Genomic DNA, 27,823 nt, shown 5'->3' with positions numbered 1-27,823 from the left:
ACTGACGCGTTGGTTCATCTCAGATTGAAATCTATTTTCCCCCCTCCATAACCTTTTTCTATATCTGTTGCGGTGTTGTCGTCCAATTGCGCAAATGGTTAGATTGAGCCTCTTTTTTATGTTTAATTGCCCAAATATTTTTCCTACGCTAGTGCCCTTTTCCTAGCTCCTACCCCTTCCCCAACTGATAGGCCTATATATTTCCATCCCTTTCCTATACACGGTCTACGCCACCCTTCAGTCTTGCTCACCCGGTCTATCACAACAGCAGACATAACTGAAAGCTGGTCCATAATAAACCGGGAACGGAAACGACAACAAGAACGAGAGCGAGAGCCAAAATATTGTTAAAATAAAGGTATTTAAATGTGAGCACTCAAAATTAACCAGAAGTTTTCCGGAGTCCGGGAACGGGAACGTGAAAGGTAAATGTGAATACTCACATTTAAATACATTTTAACAATATTTCCGTTCTTGTTCTCGTTTCCGTTCCCGGTTTATTGCGAACCAGCCTTTAATCATAATAGTGATGTACATATTTGTACAGTGAAAAATGTAAACATCTGATTCTTCACGATGATCGAAGTACAGAAAATATTATTGCACCAAACAAATGGAACAAAAATGGAGGTGCGTAGTAAAATCTTATTCGGCTAAATTAATAACAAACGTGAAATGCGCTCAGCTGATTTCTATTGATGGGTCCCATAAACATGTGAAGAGCGACACAGTGTACAGGAAGATGATAGGCCTATCAAATGGTGCAAAATGTAAGGCTTCGGACGACACATTTGCTGCTCCCACAAAGCTGATAAGCAGGCTTAGGATCCGGGACACTTTAGCAACCAATGTAAGCACAACTTGACTATAGAATTCCTTGAACATAGTAGACAGACATATTGTGAATGTAAACAACGACGTCAATGTGCTACTGTTAATAGTACAATCTAGTGACGGTGGAAAATGAAGTAGGATGCATACTGTACCTCACAAGTTTTCATGTCCCTCGGTGACGTTAAACGCGTTAACGTTACAATGAACAACCATGTACGTACTTGCAACTAGTTTGGAAAAACTGTCCACTATGAATTGAAAATGCACTGTGATGGCCTGATCTCGCTTCGTAGGGAGAGACGGAAGAATACTGTACCTCTAATTACGATTGTTAGTGTAAGACATAGATAAGGCTCGAAATTTAAATATTATAATGTCTTATTTTGGGAAGGAAAATATTTTACAAGTTTTATGGTCATTGAATCTAAGTGGTCTTGGCAGAATAATGAGTACTGTTTTGTTTCCCTAAAGTTTGCAACACTTACTGATAGAGAGATCAGCTGTTAACGTATGTTTTCCAAGGAGCAAATGCTGAAGGGATCTTTTGAGAATCTGCACTGTTAATTCCAGAACTCCAGGATCGAGGAACTTTTTTACTCTATACTATATAACTTCTACCACTTATTTTCAGTAGTTTGGGTTAATAACTTATTAATCTTACAGTTCAAGTGAATATTTTGATTTAGAAATGTCTCAGTTGTTTTTAAACTAGAAAAATAAAAGACATTAACTCATCTTAACATCCGTGACAAAATGCGTGTAACATACTTGATATGGAAAAGAAACAGCTATTAAATATTTACCCATTACGTTTTTGAGAACTAATCGGATGCCATGAGATTTGCATAACTTTCAAAAAAAAAAAAAACACTATGAGAATGAATATCTTTTTGATTGAGGCAGAAGCCTGAGTTATACACAATTTTTGTTGTGAAGTGAGTTCACAAGTCTTGTAACATCCGTGACGAAACCTTTTCGTTATTTTCTGCAATAATAATACATTTTATTCAACAACTATTTTTTCTGTAAAATTATACTAGTCTTCTAAAATTCTAAATTGATTCCAATAATAAAAGTTGACAAAAATCATTTCATTTTCAGTATAACGTATAGAGTTTGAAAATAGTAAAAATGTAACATCTATGACAACTGGAATGGCTGTTGACAGGACGCGTAAAATATAAGGAAAGTATACTCAGTCTTTATAAAAGGCAAATTCAGGTCAGTTGAAGTTACAGCTAGAAGCACAGAGTCTTGTGTCAGAGTAAAGTATTGTGCGTTATACAATTTATTAAAAACGTGAGAGTAATGGAATTTGTTGAATGTGCCGCGATGTTGAATTTGAGTCGAGATCGTTATATCTTGGAGCAACAGTAACAAATATAAATGACACTCGGGAGGAAATTAAACGCAGAATAAATATGGGAAATGCGTGTTATTACTCGGTTGAGAAGCTCTTATCATCCAGTCTGCTGTCGAAAAATCTGAAAATTAGAATTTATAAAACAGTTATATTACCGGTTCTTCTGTATGGTTGTGAAACTTGGACTCTCACTCTGAGAGAGGAACATAGGTTCAGGGTGTTTGAGAATAAGGTGCTAAGGAAAATATTTGGGGCTAAGCGGGATGAAGTTACAGGAGAATGGAGAAAGTTACACAACACAGAACTGCACGCATTGTATTCTTCACCTGACATAATTAGGAACATTAAATCCAGACGTTTGAGATGGGCAGGGCATGTAGCACGTATGGGCGAATCCAGAAATGCATATAGAGTGTTAGTTGGGAGACCGGAGGGAAAAAGACCTTTAGGGAGGCCGAGACGTAGATGGGAGGATAATATTAAAATGGATTTGAGGGAGGTGGGGTATGATGATAGAGACTGGATTAATCTTGCACAGGATAGGGACCGCTGGCGGGCTTATGTGAGGGCGGCAATGAACCCTCGGGTTCCTTAAAAGCCATTTGTAAGTAAGTATATATATTTTTTTTTTCCACAAAAATGTATGGTTTCCCGAACAACAGACGCTATTCTTTTTTTTCCCCACAAAAACCTACGATTACCCAAGCAAAAGATGCTATTCAATAGTGATGGGAGTATTGGAATAAAAAAAATACGAATAAATTATTCAATTCTTGTAAGTTCTCGAGATACAGTATCTCGAAGCGTTAACAAGTATTCGGATAATTTGGTCAGATGGTAGATGCTGCGAGAAGTGAAGAATGAGAACAGAGGGAAGCAGTATAGAGAACACTAATAAAATTGCTCATAAATTGTATACATTCGGCAAACCTAGCGGTAGTTGCGTGCAATAAAGACTTGCACCAGATCGTCTCTCCTCTTTCTTTCTCTCGCCTAATTACGGAACGCAGGAATTAACATCTTTATCGGAAGTTGCAGATAATTACCAGCATTGTGATTAGAATAATAAAAATATAAACTCCTATGATTGCTTCTTAAGGCCCATTCACAATAAAAATTAAATATAACCGTAACATAAACAAAGAAGTTTGCGCCCAGGCTACCAAATGGGATCATTCACAATGATTCACATAAGCATTGACATAAACATTACGTAAGACGTTAACATGAAGTTTTGCAAACTCCAAACTTTCATGCTTATGCTTACGTGATTTGCAAACAGAACACAATCGTGGAGCGCTGAAGTATACGACAGGATATGAGAAAATAGCGTCGTTGTGATGTTTCCATGGTTACCAAGTATGTTTGTGATTATGTTTATGTTCCCATCGTGAATGATGGTATGACTTCTTGATTTTAATGTAACGTTTATATTCTTAAGTTAACGCTTACGTTATGTTTAATTTTCATTGTGAATAAGCCTTTACACAGCTGTCACTATCGCTGTCATGCTGGATGTTGGATAAGAGAACCGAGAAGCGAGAACTATAGTACGATTATTTAGTCGTGACAGTCGCCGACAATGTGCGCCTGGGTCAGGCGAGTCCATTAAGTTACGCCAAGGGTTGTTCGGGTTAGTCAGTCGCTTGCATTCAGAGTGATCGGATGTCACACGTGCGGTATAGCTATGTGTTTCCAGTACAGTTACTGTACTCCAACCAGGAGAAAGTCTCAGGAGAATGAGACGCAGCGGGGTAATTCTGTGAATGAATGTTGACGTCATAAAATGCCATAAGGTCACACACGTGGGTACACGCATCTCCATTGGCTAACTCTCAAAGCACAAACCATAACACTGATACACACATACTTATACTACCCTAGTTACAAAATTATATCACGGTATATCTCCTAGTTATGATTTGTGCTTTGAGAGTTACTCAGATTCATTATATTAATATTGTTTTTTGTATTGTATTATACTGTATTATACCACTCTTTTAATCCCTCCATATAGGAAATAACATATGCAGGAGAGCTCATGTTTTTTAAACTGACTTTATAACGGTAATGTTATCTATCTACTTCGGTCCAATAGATGACGCAATGGTAAGCACATTCCTTTCACGGTTAATCTCCTGGTTGGAGAAAAGTAAGCTGTATTGCATTTCTTTACTGACCGCTCGCCCTTATCTCTACTCCGAAACTCTCCCCATTACTCCTATTACTTCCCCTCTTTCGCGTCGCCGAGCTGTCAGGACTAAATAATCGGTCTGTACTCGAGAACAACCCATGTGATTAATCACATTGTTATTCCAATGATAAAAGTATTGGAGAAATTTTATTCAAATAAATGTTTCCATTCTTAATATTATTTGAGAACAGATTATTCGATTCTTAAAAGTATTCGATTCTGCCCATCACTACTATTCAATGTTAAAATTTATAAAACAATTAGCAAAGAATTCAGAAAAAGTGAAACAAATTTTATATAATTGGCAACTCATAAACCAATAAGTTAAATTATGCCTAATGAAAAATGGAAAATGAAAACTCATTAGCACAGTCACTTTATGTAATTTATTTCTAGTCATAGTTAATCTATAGCCATTATGTCCTATCACTGGCTTGCCTGGGAGATCTAGATGCAACATCATTAAGGCGATACTTTACGTTGTTGATATTTGTAACGACTATGTTCACTCGATAGTGTATACAAAAATAGGCAATTTGCTTCGACATAACTTAGTCGCCAGGACGATGTCTGCTTTTTTTAAACAAGGAAATTAGCATTATGTTGTACTGACACAACTAGTCTATCCTGTATCTTTTTGCAACAAGCATGTTTGCGATACCATAAAAGAACTCATATCTGGGTTCATCTGCCCAGAGGCCTACATGCGCCTAAGAAATGTTTTATTGAGACGTCTTCCCTCTGTTTTATGGCTGCCAGTGAGTGGCTCATGTAATTAAGGCAATAGAAGCGTGCCATACGTCACATGCTGCACTTCTTCCGGGACGTTTAGATTCCGTAATTGCATGTTGGACTTGGCGTAAGCAGGAATGGTCAGTCGCTCATTTGCATGTGCATCTACAACTTTCATATAACTTTACGTTGGAAGTTTCTCTACTAGAGTTCATGCACACTAAGATGCATGATTATAAGATTCCTCTTTCTGTTTCTTCCTGTAATATCTGGTCAGATACGGGAAGCATCCTATTTGAGGGTATGTCTGGCGAAGAAGATATTTCCATAATATTGAATTGACGACGGAGATCTGGTAAATACATAACCAGGCCTCGGTCTAGGGTCACCGAGTCACCAGACTGAAGTTTGGAAAGCAATGAGTATAAATGACGTCATGTTGTATCAGTGAAACGTGGTGAGTCAGTGAAGTTATGGTTTACAAAGGCAGTGAATAGTTTCGATCAGTGATAATTTATAGTGTGTTCTAAAGTATCAGTGAAATGTGTCATAGTGCCAGTGCAGTGAGTGCGATGTGTCATAGTGCCAGTGCAGTGAGTGAGATGAGAGTGAAGAGAAAGGTTATCAGTATCAAAGTGAAACTTATGTAGGGCCTATACTTATGTGAGTTGTAATAGAAAATTAGGTTCACTTATGAATTAGGTTATTTTATGTATTATTATTAATGTAATTATTATGTATTATTTGTATTGTGTACGAGTATTTTAATTGTATAGTGTATTATTTTTATTGTGTGTAATTAAGTTACCATTGCCACCGGGTGTTTGTCCACTTGCAGTGTAAATACATACATACATACATACATACATACATACATACATACATACATACATACATACATACATACATAGATGACCTGTGGGGTGGGGTGGAGTGGGGTGGGATGGCACTGCGAGAGTAGAGCTAGTTTCGTACCAAAGTGTGTTACCGTCTTTCTTATTGCTACTTGGCATATGTCCCTGTGATCGCCATACGTAATTGAGATCTTGTGAATAAAGAAGTATATTTTCTCTTATTTAATTTATGTATTTAATTATATTTATTTATCCATATTTGTGTTAGTGTTAATTTCACTGCTTTATAATTCACAGTACTGAGGAACATGTCCAAAATTAAGAATACCAAGCGTTCGCTGCAGAACGAATTTATAGAGAAGTTCGGAAAGGAATATTTAAGGAACTGGTCATCCTAACCCAATATGTCCTGGTTTAGTTGTTTTATTAGTGAGGTCTTGTTGGTATCACTTGTGAGCTTCAGATCTGTCTTCGGACAGTTGACTATGCAATAAGAATATACTTTGATACAGGTAATAATTCAGGTATTTAATTTTATATTGTCTTGATATTACCAGTGTTTGAAAATTTAAAATGGATTGTTTTGGAATTTTCCTTACTTAAGATATTTAAAATACCGAATGTTATTTTGTTATTTTCGTGCTACAAATATTTAACATTATGTTATTTCGCTATTATCCATGTTTAAGATATCTGAATATTTATTTCCCCACTTTATAGCTATATATGGTCATTTGTCTAATTATTTATCGTACTTAAGATACCATAATTGCATATTTTATTATTCCGCATATTTCAGAATTAACTGTAACTACTAGATCACAAGAAAGCAGCAAATACTGCAGTTTATATTAATTAATAAAAAAAACCGAAATGCAGTTCAGAACCGATCCCGTAGCTTAGAGTAGGACACCCATCATCAGGCTTCCTCGTCAACAGCAGATTACCTTCCTAGACATGGAAACTAACCAGTTATCTGGAAAGGCACAGCAAATAATTAACATAATACATTCTTTCATGCAGTCCTCAGTCTGAGTTGGACAGAACCTATAATCCTACGCATTAGTTTCAGAAGTCTAATTCGTCATCGCAGTGGGCAGTAAATACCACGGCGGACCTCACATACCAAGAGATTACGAAGAATGACTATGTGCATTAAAAGCCGTAAGTATAGCGGTATTCGAACCGGCGACGTACGGTTGCCAGTTTCACCTACATGTCTCAGCTTGCTAGCGGAATTCATAAATTCACTGTTGAACTTTTAATCCATCTGTGCTCAAGAGGTTAAGTTACCTGGAAGCTAAATTACTTTAACATTTCACTGTAAATAAATGTATTCACTTAGCATCTGCATAAAATACACCGTTAAAATAATCTTCATTGAGTTTATCTTCCTTGACTCGAATCTCAAGATGCCATATGACACTTTCTCCATGAGATTTACTTTTATACAAGTTTCAGTTTGCTACAACAAGGCTTACATAACCTCTAACCTCTTTACTTGTACTTTTGTAGTCAACTTTGGAATTGTTTAAACTCAGTTCCCTGTATACCAGATGACGGCTACTGCGTAAAATGATTTAGAGTTCTACCCCAGTGAGACGTGTGAGGATTCTTATATAAAACTGACAACTGATTTAAAGAAATTCCAATGATTCCGTGAAAAGTCTGTACTGGAATTGGAGTAATAAAATAAAATATGTAATTTTTTAAGACTGTACTGTAGGGAAATTTATTTTTTATTCATGTAGGCCTATACATAACAACATACGATTATTGTTCACAACTATTGTGTGGGAAACATGTATCCTAGATCATATATACCCAGATTGCTCGGCCTTATAGGCTTTGACGGTAACAACTTTTGTCAGGTTTACTATACTGCCATCTAGTTATTACATAAGGAGTGACATCATAACTCCCATTTGAATTGCCTTAGCGACTGTACTGCCATCTCGTGTTCGTTTACGGCGGACGGGTGGCGATCCTGGCGGTTCTTCTCTTCAAAGTGCTACCGATTTTAACATAGGGATGAACAATCTGTTATATATGTGATCTAGGCATGAATGAATGAATTAATGTATGAAAAGAGGGAGAAATAATTATTATCAATTGAAAGATACGCGAAACCTGGTCCTTGTAAGGAAAATTGGGATTGAGAGGAAACGTCTGTGTGAGCTGCAAGCCTGTCTGCTATTTGTCTCACTCCGATTTAGCAATTTCATATGAAGAAATATTACGGAATTTTGAAGGGGAAAGCCAAAAATGGATGTAACGTAATAAGTAGACATCGGATTTTTAGGCACTAAAAATTGCAGTTTTAGGCGCCTAAAATAAGCTCAAAATTTGTAAAATTAGGCTCTATTTTAATGAAAATAGGAATTTTAGGCACATTAAGGTATCATACTTATTTCTTTCACTGAAATTTTTAGTTATACACTAAAATACGCACAAAAAAGTATGTTTAAACATTAAAAAAGAATACTATATTATATTTATAAACAGAGCTGCACAATTTTAATATATTGAAACTAATGAAATAATGATTATTGATATCAAGATTACTCATTTTAAGTTATTGAAATTCAGTTCCATGCTCAGACTTTATTATAATTATCTGCACAGTACACCACCAGAATTTTTTCTAAATTCTCCACAGTTAACCTTTGCCTTTTGTCACTGAGAATCATTTTGAAAGCAGAAAAACTTCTTTCAACCGAAACTGATGTGAGAGGCGCAAATTTTAAATTAGGTACAATAGAAACATCAATACTTAGAGTGGAACATTTACACTTTCCCCCGATATCACTCTTGATACTTTTTCCAACAATGAAAATCCTACATTCTTATTTAATACGTTGTCCCACTTATTTTTAACTTTTTTCCCAGTTTCGCCCAAAGCAGAATGTATGTTCACTTGAGCTTCCTTTACTATTACTATTTGGCTACAAAGAGATTGTTTTTCACGTTCTAATTGTTCAATGCTTGCAGGTATGAAAGAAAAGTTTGATGTTATGTAGGCAATATCGTTTTTCACTCGTGAGTCATTCAGACAATCTTTCACTGCTTTCACACACGCTGCACTATCAGTTTCAGGTAATTTATCAATAACTGTCACCACTTCTTTAAAATACTTAGAATAATACACCACTGACTGAATCCAGGTTCCCCATCGTGTAACAACCGGCTGAGGTGGGAGTGGGATATCTGGAAAGTTCTCTCTGAATATTGAAATCCTGGATGGGGCTTTACAAAAACATTTTTTTGTGTTAGAAATAAACGAATTGACAAGAGGAAATTCATTCCGGATTGTTTCAGAAACCCTGTGAAGGCCATGTGCTAGACAGGTTACATGCGTGAGGTTAGGATAAAATGTTTTAAGAATGGAGCTGCAGCAACCATGTATGAGGCAGCATCAGTACAGAACAACAGAACTTTAGAATCGTCTATATTACCTGAGTATAAAGACTGTAGGCCTTTATTTACAAAATAAGCAATGGCTTGGCTATTCACTTTCGAAAGTTCCTTAACACATACGAGGTGTGGAATCGAAGGTCCATCAGGACTAAGTTTTCCTACTACCATATTTGCTATATACCTATTCATAGGATCTGAGGTTTCATCCACAGAGACCCATATGTAAGAATCACCTATATCCTCCCGAATGGAAGCTAAAGTTTCATTGTATATTCTGTCTAAGTAATTTTTTTCTTAGGGTCGACTCAGATGGGATATTTTGTTTGCAGTATTTTTGTAAAAACTGTCTTAAAACCGGATTTTCAATTGCATTCCAGGGAATGTTAGCAGCAACAAACGCTCTGGTTAAATCAGCATAGAAATTGCTGCTGAGATTGGATGAAGTAGGCTGTGTTAGTAAAAGTTGTTGCAGTTGATTTTTCTGCTGAGCTTTAGCCTTATGAGCCGCTCCTTGCACATGCTGCTTTAGGTGGCACTTCTTTTCTTGCGAAATCTAAAAATGTAAAGTAAACTGAATTAAAATAAAATCCTAATTGTTGTATTGCCGTATTTCTGTCACAAAGTTAGTGGGTTCGAACAATCAAAATTTTAATGACCTGCAAATACTTTAACTATCGGAATTTAAAAGGTTAAAGTGTAGTGGTCTTAAAAAGAATTATACCTCAGGATAGCTCAGTCAATGTATAAATATTATAGGCCTACTCATTAAAATTAATAGAATTTATATATTTCAACTATTGTTACATACCTGTTTGCTACAAATCTTGCAGAATATTATTTTTCCATCATAAGTGAATTCTGAATATTCTGTTAGTCATTGCCGGATCAATGTAGATTTTGCACTTATATTTTTCGGCATTATCGCGTTAAACTTCACAGGAAAACGTCCTACCGCTCAAAACTTCTCAACACAAATAAGGTGAGGGAAAGAGCAACTGTTAACGAGCATTCAAATGAACCGTTGTTATTGAGATTCAATTGGACAAAAATACAAAGTTCCACTTATTGTTGCATTTCCTGGTAGTGTTAACACTAGGAGGGCCATTCTTTTAAATATTTTGTAACGGTTTACCCTGCTAATTCGCAGTTTTACGACTTTTCATAAATATTTCAAAAACACTCTTTCTCCAAAAATTGTGATTTTATGACACTCTGAAGGGCAGTACAGCTAATCGGTTTCAGACCGAAAACAGTCATTTTTATAGTATAGTATATCTCTGAATCGGTAGCAGCACATGTTGTAATTGTTGCCTGCTTCAAAACTAAGGTTGGTTCTTTGTCGGCATTTATGCCTCCAAACATGTTAAATTCGGTGAAATCTATTGCGAGTGTCGTGAGATTCAAAACATTTTGTTTCCTTTATCAATGGTTTCATGGCCGGTGTGAAGCAAACTTTCCACTTTTTAAATGCCTTAAATTTCGCAGTGAATGCATGTATAAATTATAAAAAGTAAGAGTAAAATGCGAAACTTTACAGTGAGTTAGGCATTTTTAGGCGAATATTAACAAATTAGGCTCTAATAACCGTTTTAGGGCATTTTAGGACACTATAAAACACTTTGAATACCTTTCAATTTCCATGAAACACAAATATTAATAATTATTTTTACTTTTCTCCTAAAGAAACAAAATAGGCATTTGCCCTAGAATCCGATGTCTGGTAATGAGACATGAGGGGAGACGAAGCACGACAGAACAGCAACAGGGAAGGATCGTCGAACATTTTAAAAGTCTGAGCAACGAATGGGCAGAAGGGGGCACCACAGTCCTCGCAAGAGAAGGGATCGGAGCTCTTGCGCTGTGCGAGTGACACTCAAACTCGGCCTAGAATACCGAAGAAGAAATGAAAAAGCTAAGGATCCGATTCTAGAAGGCTTTAATTTTTAAAAAGTCGAAATTTGTTATGGGGGATGGAGAATATGTAGGCCCGTGGCCCATTTCTTTTAGGGCTCATCCCGACATTTATCTTAGCTTCTTAGGAAGACCACAGGTAGAATGAGTTGGCATATTGTAGGTAAGAGAGTGTATTTTGTTATCAAGAGGAATGATGAAAGTGTTATGAAGAGCTACAAGTTCCTTTCCTCCATCTCATCTTTTCCCGCTCACCAGCTCTCATTTGTTGGGCGGACAGTATACACCTTATCCTTAATTTTTCTTGCATTGTGGAAAAAAAGCGATGGTCTCTCTTCATAAACATCACATATACGAAAAGACCCTCTATTTGTGAATCTCTGATAGTTGTAAAAAGTTGTAGCCTATACCATTAGAAAAGAAACAAAAAACAGAAACAAAAACAAAAAAAAACAAACAAAAATAAAAAACAAACAAAAATGGTTCTTGAAGTTAGATGACGACAAAGTGAAAAATCAACGAAGTTTATAAAAAGATACAATTTATAAGATTTAAATATAACTAATAATTATAATTTATTAAACTTATAATTTGTAATTTTGATTTGAAATTTTGTAGACGTGAATGTAAAATACTTGTAATCGAACATGACAACTTATGTGTACTTAAATGTGATATAATTGTCTGTCTGTTATAAGCAATATGTATTCATTACTAACGTTTGTATATTTGTATCGGAAATGTATTTAATTACAACCCTAATATACCTTATGGCAAAATAGGGTTCAATAAATTTGGGTATCCTCTCATTAAGGTTCTGGCTGATATGTACATCTATTATTAGGCAGTATATCTCACTTGATGACATGTGTCGGAGGAAGAACAATTGTTTGTGTGCATCTGAAGTTTGACTAGTGTAATATGTAGCTAGTCAGCGATGTATGCAATGGAGGGGGAAAGGAACTGGCCACTCTACCCCATTATCTCCTGGCCTAGTTGCCTCATAAGTGGTGCCTTGTTGGTATCACTTGTGAGGTTCAGACCTGTCTTCGGACAGTTGACTAAACAACAAGAAACAAATTTGGATATTCAGTAATAAAAATCGGACATGACGATACTGATAATGACATTGAAGATACCGTTAATGATTCGATATAATCTTCAGAAGTATAAAGAATGAGAGATTATGTGACTCATAACGTATTATGCTTTATTAGAGAGTTTTTGCCACACTGGTTTTCCTTTACGGTAAACTATAAAGTCACACGATCTACGTTCTACGCATGCGTCACATTATCGTTACCAGAAATCGTGATACGGTGGTACGATAATCCCATTCGTTTAACGTGAAACTCTACCATGAGCACAATGGCGCAGGAAAGGATACGTTTCAACAATAATGATTGCTTAGCACTAAGGCGTGAAGTAATTGCAACCCCTATGAAAAATTGAATCTGTGGAAAGATACTAATGAGAAAACAGCGACTGCAACTTGAAAACCTTTCTCCCTGCCAGCCATACAAGAACATATTGATCAAATTGTCGAACTGTGACGCAAATCTGACACTGAAAATTTATGAAAGTAAGTATAAATATAAAATATAAAATCAAATTATTTGTTTTAATTAAAGACAAAATGTACTTACAAAGCAAGAGACAAAACAGCTTCAGAAATTATTCAACAGTGGTCTTAACTTATCGCACTGTGTACGTTTTGTTTAATATATGGCATGAATAAACATGCATAAATTAATATGGATGGTAGATTTCCGCAATCACGACAAAACGCAGAGTGTGCCCAAATGCTCCAAAAATAAGTAATAAAATATGTCAAAAGGAGGACAGCAATTCCCAAGGAAGTTTTTAATAGGAAAAGGACCTCTGGAAAAAGAACTAAGAAAGAGACTAGTGAAGTGCTTTTTATGGAGTGTGGCATTGTACGGGGCAAAACCATAGACATTACGACGAAGTGAAGAGAAGCAAATACTAGAAGCATTTTAAATGTGGGTATGGAGAAGAATGGAACGTGTGAAGTTGACAAACAGAATAAGAAACGAAGCTGTGTTGGAAAGAGTAGTGAAGAAATAATGATGCTGAAACTGATCAGAAAGAGGAAAAGGAAATGGCTGGATCACTGGTTGAGAAGAAACTGCATACTGAAGGATGCACTAGAAGGAATGGAGAACGGGAGAAAAGTTCAGGGCAGAAGATGATATCAAATAATAGACGACATTAAGATAAATGGATCATATGAGGAGACAAATAGGAAGGCAGAAGACAAAGATTGAAGAAAGCTTGGTTTACAGTGAAAGACCTGCCCTTGGGCAGAACAATGAATGAATGAATTTATTGGAAAGAAAATATTTCGCAACGTAAATCTTAATTTATACGTAGGCCTAGTCTCCAGAGAGTAATTAATTGTGCATACATTATTTAGTGTGTAAATATTTATATACTGAAGAGCGTAAATATTTTACTATATTTGGCTACAATGATGATTATTCAATATGTGATATACTGACCTCCTCGCGGACTTAAGATTAACGTGTTTTGTTATTGTATCCGAAATCAACCGTTAATTCCACTAAAAGCAGATGGATTAATAAAATATAATAGAAATATACGTAGATTATATAGCATTTTCTGACAGAAATTGAGTCAGTTATGTATTGATCCCGACTATGAAGACTCTGAAAATGAATGTTGTCTGTTACCAAATTAGAAATTTGAGATCTTGTTTGTGTCATAGAACCATTCAGTCCTTCTATTATGCCGAAGTAGAAGAGATCATCATATATCATATATGGCATATGCTTCTGGGGGTCAAGTTCGAAGATACGTGATGTTTTTATTGCTCAGAAGCATGTTGTGAGACGCATGGCAGGTGTTGATAATCGTACATCATGTAGGGAATATTTTAAGAGTTTATGGTTTATATATTTTTAAGCTTATGGAATTAATACATTCTAATAAAAACCATTTTTATCGAAATAGTGGTTTTCATTATTACAACACTCGTTTTAAGGATAATTTTAATATTCCAGCACATCGATTGACAAGTTTCAACAAAACGAATATGGTCTATGTCTTAAAAATATATAATGGTTTGCCTCATGAAATTAAAAATACGAATGATTTTAAATATTTTAAAAGATACGTTAAAAGAATTTTAACAAACCTTTGCCCCTACAATTTAGATGAAATACGTGTGGGTTTGAATTGGTGCTAATTTATTGCATTTTTATCCATTTTAATTATTGTTTTCTCTTTAATTATCGTTTTTCCTTTTTTTCTCTTTGACAAGTCCTATGGTTTTAACTTTTATGGACAAACAAGGAAATAATAATAATAATAATAATAATAATAATAATAATAATAATAATAATAATAATAATAATAATAATATACAAAATTTACCGACCAACTATTCCTTGATTCACCCATTTCTATGCTGTGCAATCGGATTTCTTTAAAAGCCAAAGTTTTACTAATTTATACTGCATATTTTTCTGTGGGACAACTCATGAGTTAGATCTATGACAGAAAAAAGAAAGGAAAAATGTAATTATAAATGTACATATAGGATTTATATAACTTATCCCGAAACAAAACGCATGGCACATAATAATGGAATATTTTCAATCGTTATTATTTGGGAATGTAATTCAGTGATATTTTTGCGTGTATTGATTAATTATACGCCGTTATTGCAGAAACTATTTTGAAAATTTATATAAATGTCTTACGAAATGTTACCCCATACTTGTGAAGTTGCAGAGATTGTTGTAAGATTCAAATACATGAAGAACTGAGCACCATAAACTGTGAGGGGCGGGAGTTTTGTGAAAAGACGCTCCAGAGAAACAAAATTTTCGACGCGGAAGATATATCGGATATACGCCTATTACACAAACGTAAAATGAATAAACAACAGGATGAACCTGCAGAGCTAATAGAATGCGTGCAGTACAAAATGAAGAAAAGAAGCTTTGCTATAATGACTAGCCTGTAATTATAAAGGAAGGAAATATTGTTAAGATGCGAAGAAAACCGACACAGCAAGCCAATGCTTGGCGGATGTGTAATTGCATACAAACACGTGTTTGGAATGTTTGATGCGCATTATGTATTATGTACACAACCTCAGATTGACTAACATCGGTTTACTAACACGTGTTCTCCAGAACTGGAAGATACCCGTTCATTCAGTGATTGAAATTTTCAGTATCTTGTATGATATTAACCTACCTCATGTCCCCTGCAATAGCTGAGTGGTAGGACCTTCAGTCTGTCTCGCAGGCGGTCCGAGTTAGAGTCCCAGTCAGGTCGGGGATTTTTCATTGAAAAATTCATAGTGACACTTGTGGCGGACAAAGTCGCAGTTAGGGTTTTTCTCGGTTTCTCCCGTTTCACCATATTCGACATCTATATATAGTTCCGTCAACATTTCTCCATTTCGTCATCATTCCATAGCATTCCCCCAGAGCGACGCACGGAGGGTCTGCCCCATTGATGAGTGGGGTTGCCTCCTCGAAACTTGGATACGCAGCGAACCTTAGTGCAGTCAGCCGGTGTGGTTTTGGGAATGCGCCTAGCTTGAGAGTTAGCGCAGTAGATTGTAAGAGGTCGCAGTGGTGGATCATAGTGCCCCCTCCCGAAATTATATTCCATTCCAACCTGGCCTTTTTCATTTAAGAATCTCGGATATACTGCTGCCTTTGCATTACTATGCCCTACCTAACGGCTTATAACTGTCTTATTAGCTTGTTCGTTAGAGATCCCTGCATTCTCACCCGTTTGGAATTTTCCGAGATTTTCCCCAATTGTAAGGAAAATGTCAGGTAATCTATGGTGAATTCTTGGTCTCATTTTGTTCAAATACTCTATCTCTATCATCAATTTTATCGATGTAAATAACATAGTAATTGACACAGCCTCTCTAAATAATCGACTAAAAAGAAGAGAAGGACAAGAAAAGAAGATAAAAAGATAGAGAAGCTAAGTGGTAGCAGAATAAGAATAACAAAATAAAAATGGCAGACGTGTAAGTCTTGAAGGCCCACTTAGGCCTATAGGCTAAATGATTGATCCGAAGTTAAATATTTAGGAGTCATAATTGTTAAACATCTGAAAAGACACAAATATATTAACTATGTTTGCATCAAATCACGTTAAATTATATAGGATATTTTATGCAGTTGCGAAATATCTTACCGAAGACGTACTGCGTACAGTTTGCCTTGCCTTATTTCTGTCTCTAATCCAATATGGAAGATTATGATGAGAAGTGCTTATATACCTAAACTTATTCTACTAGATTTATTACAGAGAAGAATACTTGAAATACTTAACTTACTTACTTAGCCATACGTGCTACCTGCCCTGCCCATCTGAAACGTCTGGATTTAATGTTCCTAATTACGTTAGGTGAAGAATACAATGCGTGCAATTCTGTATTGTGTAACTTCCTCCATTTAGCAGCGATCTCGGCTGGGGGGAACACGTTACAGACACAGCGGGAAAAGCATGGAGAGCGTTACACTTTGTGATGAGGGTACTAAGAAAAGGTTCTGATAAATCCAAAGAGATTGCATATAAATCACTAGTACGTCCAGTAATGGAATATGGTGCTGCATTTGGGATCCTTACAGATTAGAACATATTAAGACACTGGAAAAGATTCAAAAACGGGCTCTTAAGTGTTGTCGGAAAAATTCACCATTAAAATGGGACACACTCACGGACAGGAGAACGCGAATTCGATTATGCGCACTGTTCAAAACATACAGAGGTGAGCCTGCCTGGAAAGAAATAAAAAATAGGTTGCAGCCGCCAAATTACTCTTCAAGGAACGACCACTCATATAAATTGAGGGAAAGAAGGCAGAGGACGGACACTGGAAAGTTTTCTTTTCTCAATCGTACTATCAGGGACTGGAATGCTTTACCTGCAGACTTACTAAAGGCTTTACCAACAACCAAAAATGTATTTAAAAATAGGCTTAAGGATCTTACTAATAGACGGTAATTATACACAGTACTTAAAGGGTGTAAATGATATGTTGTTATTGAAGTGTTGTATCAGTGAAGAATTATGTTGTGTCAGTGAAGTGTGTTGTATCAGTGAAGAAGTATGTCGTGTCAGTGAAGTGTGCTGTGTAAGTGAAACGTGTTCCTGTCAGCGAAGCTGTATAGGTTATAGTGGCAGTGCAAAGTATTTGAACAGTGAAATGTTTTTGAAGTGTTAGTGAAATCAGGATAGAATCAGTGAAATGTGTCGTAGTTCCAGTGCAGTGAGTGAGTTGACAGCGAAATGAGTGTAATGTTGAAAGGTACTTGTGCAGATATGAACATATACTCGTGGGTTTTAGTTCGATCTTAGTTTTAAGATACAAATTAGAATAATTCAAATGTTATTTTAAGTGATCGTTTCATTTAATTTAGTATATTCCCTGTTGTTGTTGTTGTTATTATTATTATTATTATTATTATTATTATTATTATTATTATTATTATTAGTATTAATTATTAGTATTATCATTAATTGTATTTTTAATTAATAAGTTTATTATTGTCATTATTGAGTGTAATTAGTTACCACTGCCACCGGGTATATACCCATTGCAGTGTGAATAAATACATACATACATTCTCCTGTAACTTCATCCCTCTTAGCCCCAAATATTTTCCTAAGCACCTTATTCTCGAACATCCTTAACTTCTGTTCTTCTCTTAAAGTGAGAGTCCAAGTTTCACAGTCATACAAACAACCGGTTATATAACTGTTTTATAAATTCTAACTTTCAGGTTTTTAGAAAGCAAACTAGATGACAGAAGCTTCTCTACCTAATAATAACAGGCATTCCCATAATTATACTGCGTTTAATTTCCTCTAGAGCAGGGCTGGGTAGCAAGAGCGGATTCTACTCTCACACGGGGAGCCATATGATTTCTCTCCATCCCCTTTCTTCCCCGCCGAACACCGCGCAGCGTTGATTCAGTCACGGATGAAAATTAAGCGTCCCCGTTTAGAGTCTGGTTCCGCTCCCGATGCCCAGCCCTGCTCTAGAGTATCATTTATATTTTGTCATTTTTGTTCCAAGATATTTCAATTTTTCCACCTCTTCAAAGGATAAATTTCCAATTTTTATATTTCCATTTCGTACTATGTTCTGGTCACGAGACATAATCATATACTTTGTCTTTTCGGGATTTACTTCCATATCTACCTCCTTAACTTGTTTCAAGTAAAATTCCCGTGTTTTCCCTAATAGTTGATGGATTTTCTCCTGACATATTCACGTCATCCACATAAACAAGCAGTTGATGTAACCCGTTCAATTTCAAACCCTCCTCTGTTTTCCTGAATTTTCATAATGGCATAGGGCTATTATAGAGCAATGTTAAAATGCATCTTCTTTTTTTAGCCCGCACTGAATTGGAAAGGCGCTACACGGATACTGGTCTATACGTACTCTGTTGTATGTTTCACTGAGACACATTTTAATGAATCGAACTGGCTTCTTGCGACTATCAATTTCAGTAAGAATATTATAAAAAAATATCTCCCTTAATAGAGTCATATGCCTTTTTGAAATCTATGAATAACTGATGTGTGTAAAAGGGGCTATTGTTTATTCTTATTGTTTAAAGAATTTTAAGCCTTAAAAATACATCAAAATTATATGATTGTATTATTAAATTTTATAGGGGATAATCGACTTATTCCGCAGTACGGGTAATTCCGCAGTAGTGCATATATGATTTTACTGCGGCTTTACAATAGCGTGAACTTAAGTTTTGAGAGGCTGTCAACAGGAGGCATGTCTTCTGCAGTGCTATAGAAAAAAATCAAGGATATTGGTCGACACCTCTGTCGTCAATACAGTGAAACACCGAAAGTTGGCTGTTTTTCGTGTTTTGTTACACAGCTGTGAAGAAAGTGAGCATTGTTACATATAAATTGTTTCTTTTATGTTACTTTCAAAATGTATTTTATAATTATTTACGACTGCGGAATTAGCCAAGTCCTACTGCGGATTAATCGGCACTGTTGCGGAATTACCCGAGTTCTTTTTCAACTGTAATGCATGTACAACTAAATATATTTGCATTTTAATAGGTCTCTCTACCTCATTTAGTAATGAAAGGTTTCGTCCATGTCTACATATCTTGATAATATTTTTCAATAAATATTTTGATAAAAATATGATAGATTTACTTCTTAATATTGCGGAATTAGCCCAGTCTCCCCTACCGCACAAATTTCGGATCATTATAGTTACAGACATAAACCAAAGACATGGATGCGATATGTTTGTTTGAACCTAAGTGTTTAATGAGCATCGTTTTCAATCATAGTAGTAATATTGGTTCTTGAATTTATAAGAAATTAATAAAGAAATACCCTCATACGTTAAAAAACTGTTTTAAATTAAAATGTAAACACTTTGTTATTAGTGAATATTAATTATTAAGATGTTGTTTATCTTTGTAATTTAAGTATTGAACCCTCTCCTGAGCACGAGATTAGAGAGGGCCTGATGGTCTTAACTCCACCAGAGTAAATAAATAAATAAATAAATAAATAAATAAATAAATAAATAAATAAATAAATAAATAAATTTCTTTCAGGGGAATACTAGAATTTGTGTATAATTTCCTTGTAAATTTTTCTAGCAATAAACATTATTATTATTATTATTATTATTATTATTATTATTATTATTATTATTATTATTATTATTAAGTAATAAGAGTTAGTAAAGTTTGTTTTTCTTTGTATTTATAGGCTATCTTCAAAACCAATTACAAACACATGATTTGACGCCGGTAGGAAGATAAACGTAGGGGCACTGGTATTTAGGCTAGAAAATGTCGTGCCTGTCGTTAGTTTTCAGAAGGACAGAGGTGTAAAAATTTCATAATCTCAAGTTTATTAAATGAACATCTGGTTTAATCTAGACTGACTTTGTAAAAGACTGTAAGCCTGTGGTAAAACTTTATGACTAGGCAAGAGGATACTCTGGAACATTTTACATAATAAAAATCCGATGTACAGGCGGGGCACACAGAAGACTTGTTCTGTATGTCGTTGTATCGAAATGTAGATCCCCGCGTACGAGTACATAACTATGACAACATTCCCAGCATGCGATAAATATCGTCTCGGTATTCGGATGCAGCCCATAAAGAGTACACGGGATACGACACCTGCTATTATAACCAAAGAACTGCCTCCTCGACCACCACCGTACCGTAAATTCAGTAACAGGGCAACCTGGAACGAGTTGTAAGATTTGAAACCGCATTTCTTAATAATTAGATATGAGCTCAATGGCTTCACTGCAGCTGCATTGATTGTGAACTCCCCAAAAGGATATCAAGAAAGAGAGACAGACTTATATAGGCAGAGTTTTTATAGATAAATTAATGGTTCAAGGCATTTTACGTACTTTCTATTGCACTATAACTGAAAATTCTTAGCGAACCTTATCAGCTACAAAGACTGTTCAAAGACGGATGAATTAGTGTTCTAGCAATGGTAGACGATTCTTCTCTCGCACCAAAAAAATGTTATGCATTTTTCTCATTATTATTGTCTTCCTTCTCTCTAATGTATCTCATATATAGAGAGTGTCCCAAATTGATGTATACACATTTTGAAACACTATTTCTCAGCAACGAGATGAAACAGAAATACGATTTTTTGCGGTTTTGTATTCCTTACGCTCGTACATGTTGAAAAAGATCCCCTCCCGCCACAGTATACAAACCCCTCAACAACGACGTACAGCAGAGAGACATACCAACTGGATTGTTGTTAATGGAATATCATTACATGAATGTTCAATTTGAACTCTCAGTTCCTCCAGTGTTTGTGGTTTTGTGGCGTACACTGTGTCCCTTAGAGCTCCCCATAGGTAGAAGTCTGGAGGGGTTAAATCCGGAGATCGAGTCGGGAACTCCGCAGCACTTCCTCTTCGTCCTATCCATCTCTGGGTCATCCTCACTTAGTGCGTGAACAAAACTCGGAATGTAAGGCTCCCATTTTTCAGCTCGCAAAATTCGATGAAAACTGGATTTGCCGATACCATTCTTACCAGAACATTGCTTCATTGACTTCTTTGGGGATTGTGCAAAAGCCTGCATGACTGCATCAACACTCTCGTTATCGGTGGAACTTCTCTTCCTTCAACACCGCCCTTTCAACACATCTTGCACCGTTTCGTCGATTTCAAACTTGTCTCGGATTCTTGTGATAGTTAACCTTGTTGGTGGTTGTGTTCCAAATTCAATCCTCCAACGTCGTTAAACCTCAACAACATTCTCCACTTTCCAATAATATTTCAGTATCCACTTTCGTTCATCGAACGACAATTGCACCGCCATGTTTGTTTATTAACAGTAGCTTTCCACTGCCTTCTGAATCATAAACCGTAAAAATTGTATTTCTATCTCATTTCTTTGCTGCAAAATAGTATTTAAAAGAGTGTATACATCTAAAAATTTGGTACTTATTCTATTAATATACAGAGTGAGTCATAAGTAAGTTTGGAAAACGCGTGAACATGCTCCTGGATCAAAAATAAGAACAATTCCTTATATGAAAATTTGACGGAAAATTCTAATTTATTGGAGAAATGGTCATACTTTGTTTTTGTTCTTTTTTTTTTTTGTCACACGTACATGTTTGGAAACTTGTCATTTAACGTTTACAAAAGGTGCTCAATGTGTCCCCCTCCATTGTTTACACATACCTGAGCACGACGTACACACGACTGGCGAGTTCGCTCAAACACCATGTTGTCATCACGGATCAATTGACATGCATTTTTAACACGTTGCAATAGCTCCTCTGCATCATTTACTGGTGTTGCGTAGATAACAACCTTCAAGTGATCCCAAAGATAAAAATCTGATGGGGTGAGGTCAGGTGAGCTGGGTGGCCAAGGCATTGGACCACCGCGTCCAATCAAAAGAAAAACAATATACTACTATTTTGTCACTATATTGTTTGTAAACAAACACTGGTACAAAATAAAAAAAAAACAACACAATATAATCAGATATTTGTGAAAACAGAAGTCACTATTACTATTTTTTCCAATAAATAAGCATTTCCAGTCAAATTTTCATATAAGGAATTGTTTTTATTTTTGATCCAGGAGCACGCTCACGCGTTTTCCAAACATACTTATGACTCACTCTGTATAATTAGGATGCCATTTTTCTATTTTTCTGTATTATAAAGTATCTTAGACTCAATTATAACTTCACCTTTTTACTACCACATATTTGATAGCCACTGCATTTACAGCATCAATCTGATTACTTATGAATTTTTATATGTTATCATTTTTCTTATGTCGCCAGTTATCTCTAACAAATCTCAGGTGATCAGCACGCATTCTACCTGCGATCCCCTTCGGTAATAAACCGTGGTAACATACATAGCTACAGGTGGGCCATGTCTTAACAAGAGCTATTAATTTTTTTTTTTTTTTTTGGTAGCTTGAGGCTCTGTTACAATAGGCTGTGATATAATGTTAACCCGAGTCCTTAAAATCTTTACTAGAAACTTTTAGGATCCCTACAGGAAAGGTGTGGAACTCAAAGCTATAGAATAAATCACCATGGGCAATGTTATGAAAGAGGGAAAAGAAGGTTCAGAAATGCCCTCACTTAGACCAGCTCTCGTACTCGTAAACTTAAGAATGAAAATTGCTTCACCAGAGATGCTTTAATGACCTCACTTATCGAGGTCGGCGGCATTTCATGGTCAACGTGTCTGTATGGTAAATTGAAGGTCCTGGATTCGAATACCAAGGACTCCAAACACGTATTAATACAATTGACGAGTATGATCCCAAAACGCGTTAAGTCCATTTTTATGAAAGGACTGGGCTAGTTTTTTTATCAACCATTCTACGGACTAAGCGAGTTTTCAAGTGACAAACACAACACAAACTTTTAGACAAGAATTGGCGTTGTTTTGGAAGAAAAGAAGTTTCAAATATGTTAGAGGTCTCAAATATAATCATACATTATATGTAAAATTCGTAAAAAAAATGTCCAAATTAAATGAGCGAGTTGAGGGATCACTCTTCAATATTCTTTTCCAAACAGTTCACTCATTTGATCAATTGTTTCATTTAAGATCTCCCAAATTAGGTCTATATATTAATTTTCTCCGTTTTTATCATGTTTTATGTATTATTTCTCTATTCCTTTTTTATTCGATTTTATAACTATCTCTACCCTGTCCTGTTTTTCTTACTTTCTTCTTTTATTTCCTTTCCTTTTCCTAAGATTGTTCATTTTTCTCATTTGCCTTTCTGATTTTATCCTACTTATTCACTCTTTCATTTATCCTTTCTGTTTTTTGTATTTCTTTCCCAATTTCTCGTCTTTTAATTTTATAATTTTATACCCTTTTGCTCTCTTTTCTCCTGTTGAACTTTAATTTCATTTATAGTATTCCATAGATCTTCCAAAAGCATTGCAGTTTTAAGGTGTGGAACAAGTCAAAACTTATACAAAAATATACAATACAATGTAGCAAGCAGATTAATACCATTTACAAACATACAAATTTCATCAGTTGACTGTATATAGGGGGTGATTCAGTGACTATGTTACAAACTCTTAGGGATGATAAGAGATGCAATTATGAACAACCTTCATATAGGATTCTAGTTATGTCCGGAAACATTCTGTTTGGTAGTTACAAGCCTAGATATGTTAGTCAGTGTAACCAGCTAGAATCGAACTCAAGGCCATCCTTTTGAAGTTTTGTTGCAGACAACCCGTTTCTGCAAACGTTGGTGATTTCTCGTAAACTTGGTAGGCTATAAGCTAGTTGGCATCGTAAATGATATTTTGACTGATTAAGTCTTGCAACTTTCCTCGGAACTTGCTGTTATCCATTTCCTCTATGGAAGAGCAAAAGGCAATGGAAGGAAAGTTGCAAGGTTTAATCAGTCAAAATATCATTTACGATCCCAACTAGATTATACCATGTTTATGAGAAATCACCAACGTTTGCAGTGAACAGGTTGTCTGCAACAAAACTTAAAAAGAATGGCCCTGAGTTCAATTCTAGCTGATTGCACAGACTAACATATCTAGGCTTGTAACTACCAAACGAAATGTTTCCGGACATAGGTTCCTATATGAAAGTTGTTCATAATTGTCTCCTCTATCATCCCTAAAAGTTGGTAACATAGGGCCTAGTAACCGAATCACCCTTTATATGGAGAAATTTTTTATTTGTGTGTTCTGCAAAATGTAAAGATAATTAAGCAGTGCACTGAAGACTATAACGCATGCATAATGAAAGACACAAAGATATAATTTTAGCACTCGTGTTATTTCTATTATGATTCTTCGAAAAAAAAAAAATACAAATTTTTATGCATTTTACTCGTATAACCTATGACGTTCAGTTTTTGAGATAAGAAGTCATCGTCAAATGGGGTAATACAATTCTTTATTATATTTTATTATATTTTTAGGTGTTCTCATGACACAAATCAAGTAAACATGCAGTATATTCAAGATAAATACTGCCATAATATGTTGTTAAATTTACGTTGGCCTACCAATAACAATAGAATTGTTTATAGGTTGTTTGTTGGAACCTGAGCTCTGGCTTTTGATTGCGCAGTGGTAGACACATTGCAAATGGAAAAGAAGGAAATCTGTCAGTTGTATCTGAGTACGAACCAGTTCAGATGATATCATATTCACAATTTAAAAAGCATCTGTCAAATAATATAATCACAGTTTCAGAATGAATGAGCAAGTCATAGCTCAAGTCTAACCGAATGGCCTGTAATCCAGTACAATAACATACGATATTCTTATCCAGATTATCCAGACTAGTTTTCTAACAAGGCATATCACGTGAGGGGATTGGATATGGAAGGCCGAGCATGTATCTTCTCCAGGCGTTAGATGTAACTGAACTTATTTTGAATTAAGTTTAATTTTCAGGTTACAAAAACCATTATTTATACAATGTCTTCCACTCATAAAAAGTGTTCAAAGCGACCTCCATTACTCTCAAGACAGAAGGCATTGCAACGCACAACATCCTCACAAACAAGTCTTATTAAAATCAAATCGTCTGTCATTAAACCTTTTCTTCTGACATTCGGTAGTCGTAGGATGGACTGCGTTACGCATGCTCCCCATGTGAGTTATATCTGATGCCCGGAAGTTGTTTGACATTTATTATTACTTGTCGACAAAGAATTGCTCTATGCACAGTTTGCGTGCGAATTTGTATTAATTCTGTATATAACTTATATATGTAAGTATACATTTATATACCTTTCAAGCGATATGTTTGTAAGAAATTTTTCAAAAAACATTTATTCAATACAGATTAAATTTATAATGAAAACTATGTTCCACTTGAGTCGCACTCTTCATAGCTAAAATACAGTATATACAAAACTCCGCTATATAGCTAAAAGACAATATTTTATTGGCGGAAGCACCAACATGAACGAGCGTTCATTACAGTATTGCCATGTGCCTTGATTGTAGCATAATAGTATGTTGATACATTTATGAGCGCACCAAGCGACAGGAATGATTTCGCGTTGCGGTATAGGGAAGTTTTGCTCAACCTGTAACTTTAGAGCCTATGGGCTGGGGAGGCTCTATTTACATGACAAATTTCATAACAGACGATATAACATTGGATTGATGTTGCATATCTTACCTATAATGTCTTTGGTCAGCAGGCAAACTTGAACGTGAGTGAAGTCCAATTACAGCATAAGACCTGAAAATAAAATTAATAATTTAGACATAAAGTAGAACAGACGATTTCTGAATGAAACCATATTAAGCACTATATCTATATAGCCTACTCATCTAATTAATTAGGCCTACGAGGCTCAGTTGGATCTGTGAGACCTAAGTTTAAATCCTGGCGATGAGTCAAATTTGTGACGGATAAAGTCAAGTTTCCTGAGTTCTTTTTTGTGTTCTTCCATTTTACTCAGTCATTCCGCTGTTACTCTCTATTTCGATAGCTATTATCATTGTAATATCATTAATCAAAATGGCGTCGACATGAAACTGCGACTAGCATAAACATGGCATCAGTCTCAGGAGGCGTAGTATGCTTTTGGGGAGGGACGAAAGGGTACTCTAGTGGAATTTCACTGGAACTCTCAGCCTACATGGCAGAATCCACTTATGACGTCACATAGTTGAGTCATGATATCTACAAACCAAGAGGCCCTTCGGAGGAAAATATTCGTATGTAAAGGAGTGGTAAGGCACAATAAGCCTATTAGGGGCTGTAATGTCAGCATTCGGGCTACTCCTCCACATAAAATAAAAAATCAATCTTAAGTTTTAAATGGTCATTATATTAGACTAAAAGCGGCCTGACAAACTAATTTTGAGAAAGTTGTATAAAATGTACAAAAAAACCTTTTCATTTTATAGCGTGTGTGTTTTATAAATTACAGTCGAAATTTGATGTAGTAAGACACTTCAGTAACTATTTCTTATTATTGGCATTAGCAGGACTTCTGCAAAATTCGAAGCCAACAAAATATAAGTGGATGATTACCGGTATGTATTTTTCTGTATGTGATTTGATTCTGGTTGAGTGGAAGAGAAGGTCTGATGGCCTTAACTCTGCCAGGGAAAATAAAACTATTATTATTCTTATTATTATTATTATTATTATTATTATTATTATTATTATTATTATTATTATTATTAAGATTTATTCTTCGAACCGTCATTACATCGTAAAGTTACAATTGATATATACACAAAAAAATGACTAGGACATAGACTTTTAACGCTGATGATCTGGCTTCAAATATCACGAGGCCAAGTGAAATTTCTGATGAACTGTGATCGTACTTAGGAATACTTTTGTTTTGCCTCTCAATGCACCATTTCTACTTTAGTTACGATCAAATTCCTAGCGTTAACATATATCCAATGACAAAGTAATCTTTAGTTTATACTCGTTACTGCTGAAGATGAAACTCCAATGAGTTATAAACAATGGAAAAGCACCCGACACTGAAAAAAATATACTCATACAGAGCGTTCGCCAGAAAACAGGTTGCAAACAGATGAATGCCGTAGGGCTTTCACTGTTGTAGATCGAACGCGACTGCCGAGGAAATAATTTGGGTAAGATTTTTGTTCTGCGTAGTAAGTCTTAAGGGACGTTAATGTTAGCGAATTAGTATACAGCTTATTTGCATTCAGTGCGCTTTTTTTTAGTTTATGGTAACGTAGTAGGCTTATACAATATAAGATTGAATCTTCAATCATGGTACGTATATTACGAAGAAATCGTACAATAATTGTCGTGCAATATTTCTAAGGAAATATTTTTTCTGATTTAACAGTCCAGAATTTAGTGACAAATTTGAGAGAAACTGGTGGGCACATAAATCGTGTTCTAACTGAATATAATATGATGACATTGGCTATGAGATAGAACAGTCTTCCACGAAATGGTTAATAA

At 35.5% G+C, this 27,823-nt stretch overlaps 1 protein-coding gene across 1 annotated transcript in view; it reads right to left on the bottom strand.

Annotated features, from left to right (window-relative positions):
- The window catches only part of LOC138698005 (uncharacterized), a 279,462-nt gene that overhangs the window by 102,438 nt on the left and 149,201 nt on the right, over positions 1-27,823 (bottom strand). Inside the window, exon 3 of the mRNA XM_069823682.1 lies at positions 26,039-26,101. The gene's annotated coding sequence lies outside the window, so the exon portion shown is untranslated. The remainder of the gene's footprint in view (positions 1-26,038; positions 26,102-27,823) is intronic.

This window comes from Periplaneta americana, chromosome 1 (assembly GCF_040183065.1).
Source record: "Periplaneta americana isolate PAMFEO1 chromosome 1, P.americana_PAMFEO1_priV1, whole genome shotgun sequence".
In the NCBI taxonomy this organism is placed as follows: Eukaryota; Metazoa; Arthropoda; class Insecta; order Blattodea; family Blattidae; genus Periplaneta; species Periplaneta americana.
The sequence above is the reverse complement of the archived record's forward strand: the minus strand, read 5'-3'. Positions and strand labels throughout refer to the sequence as shown.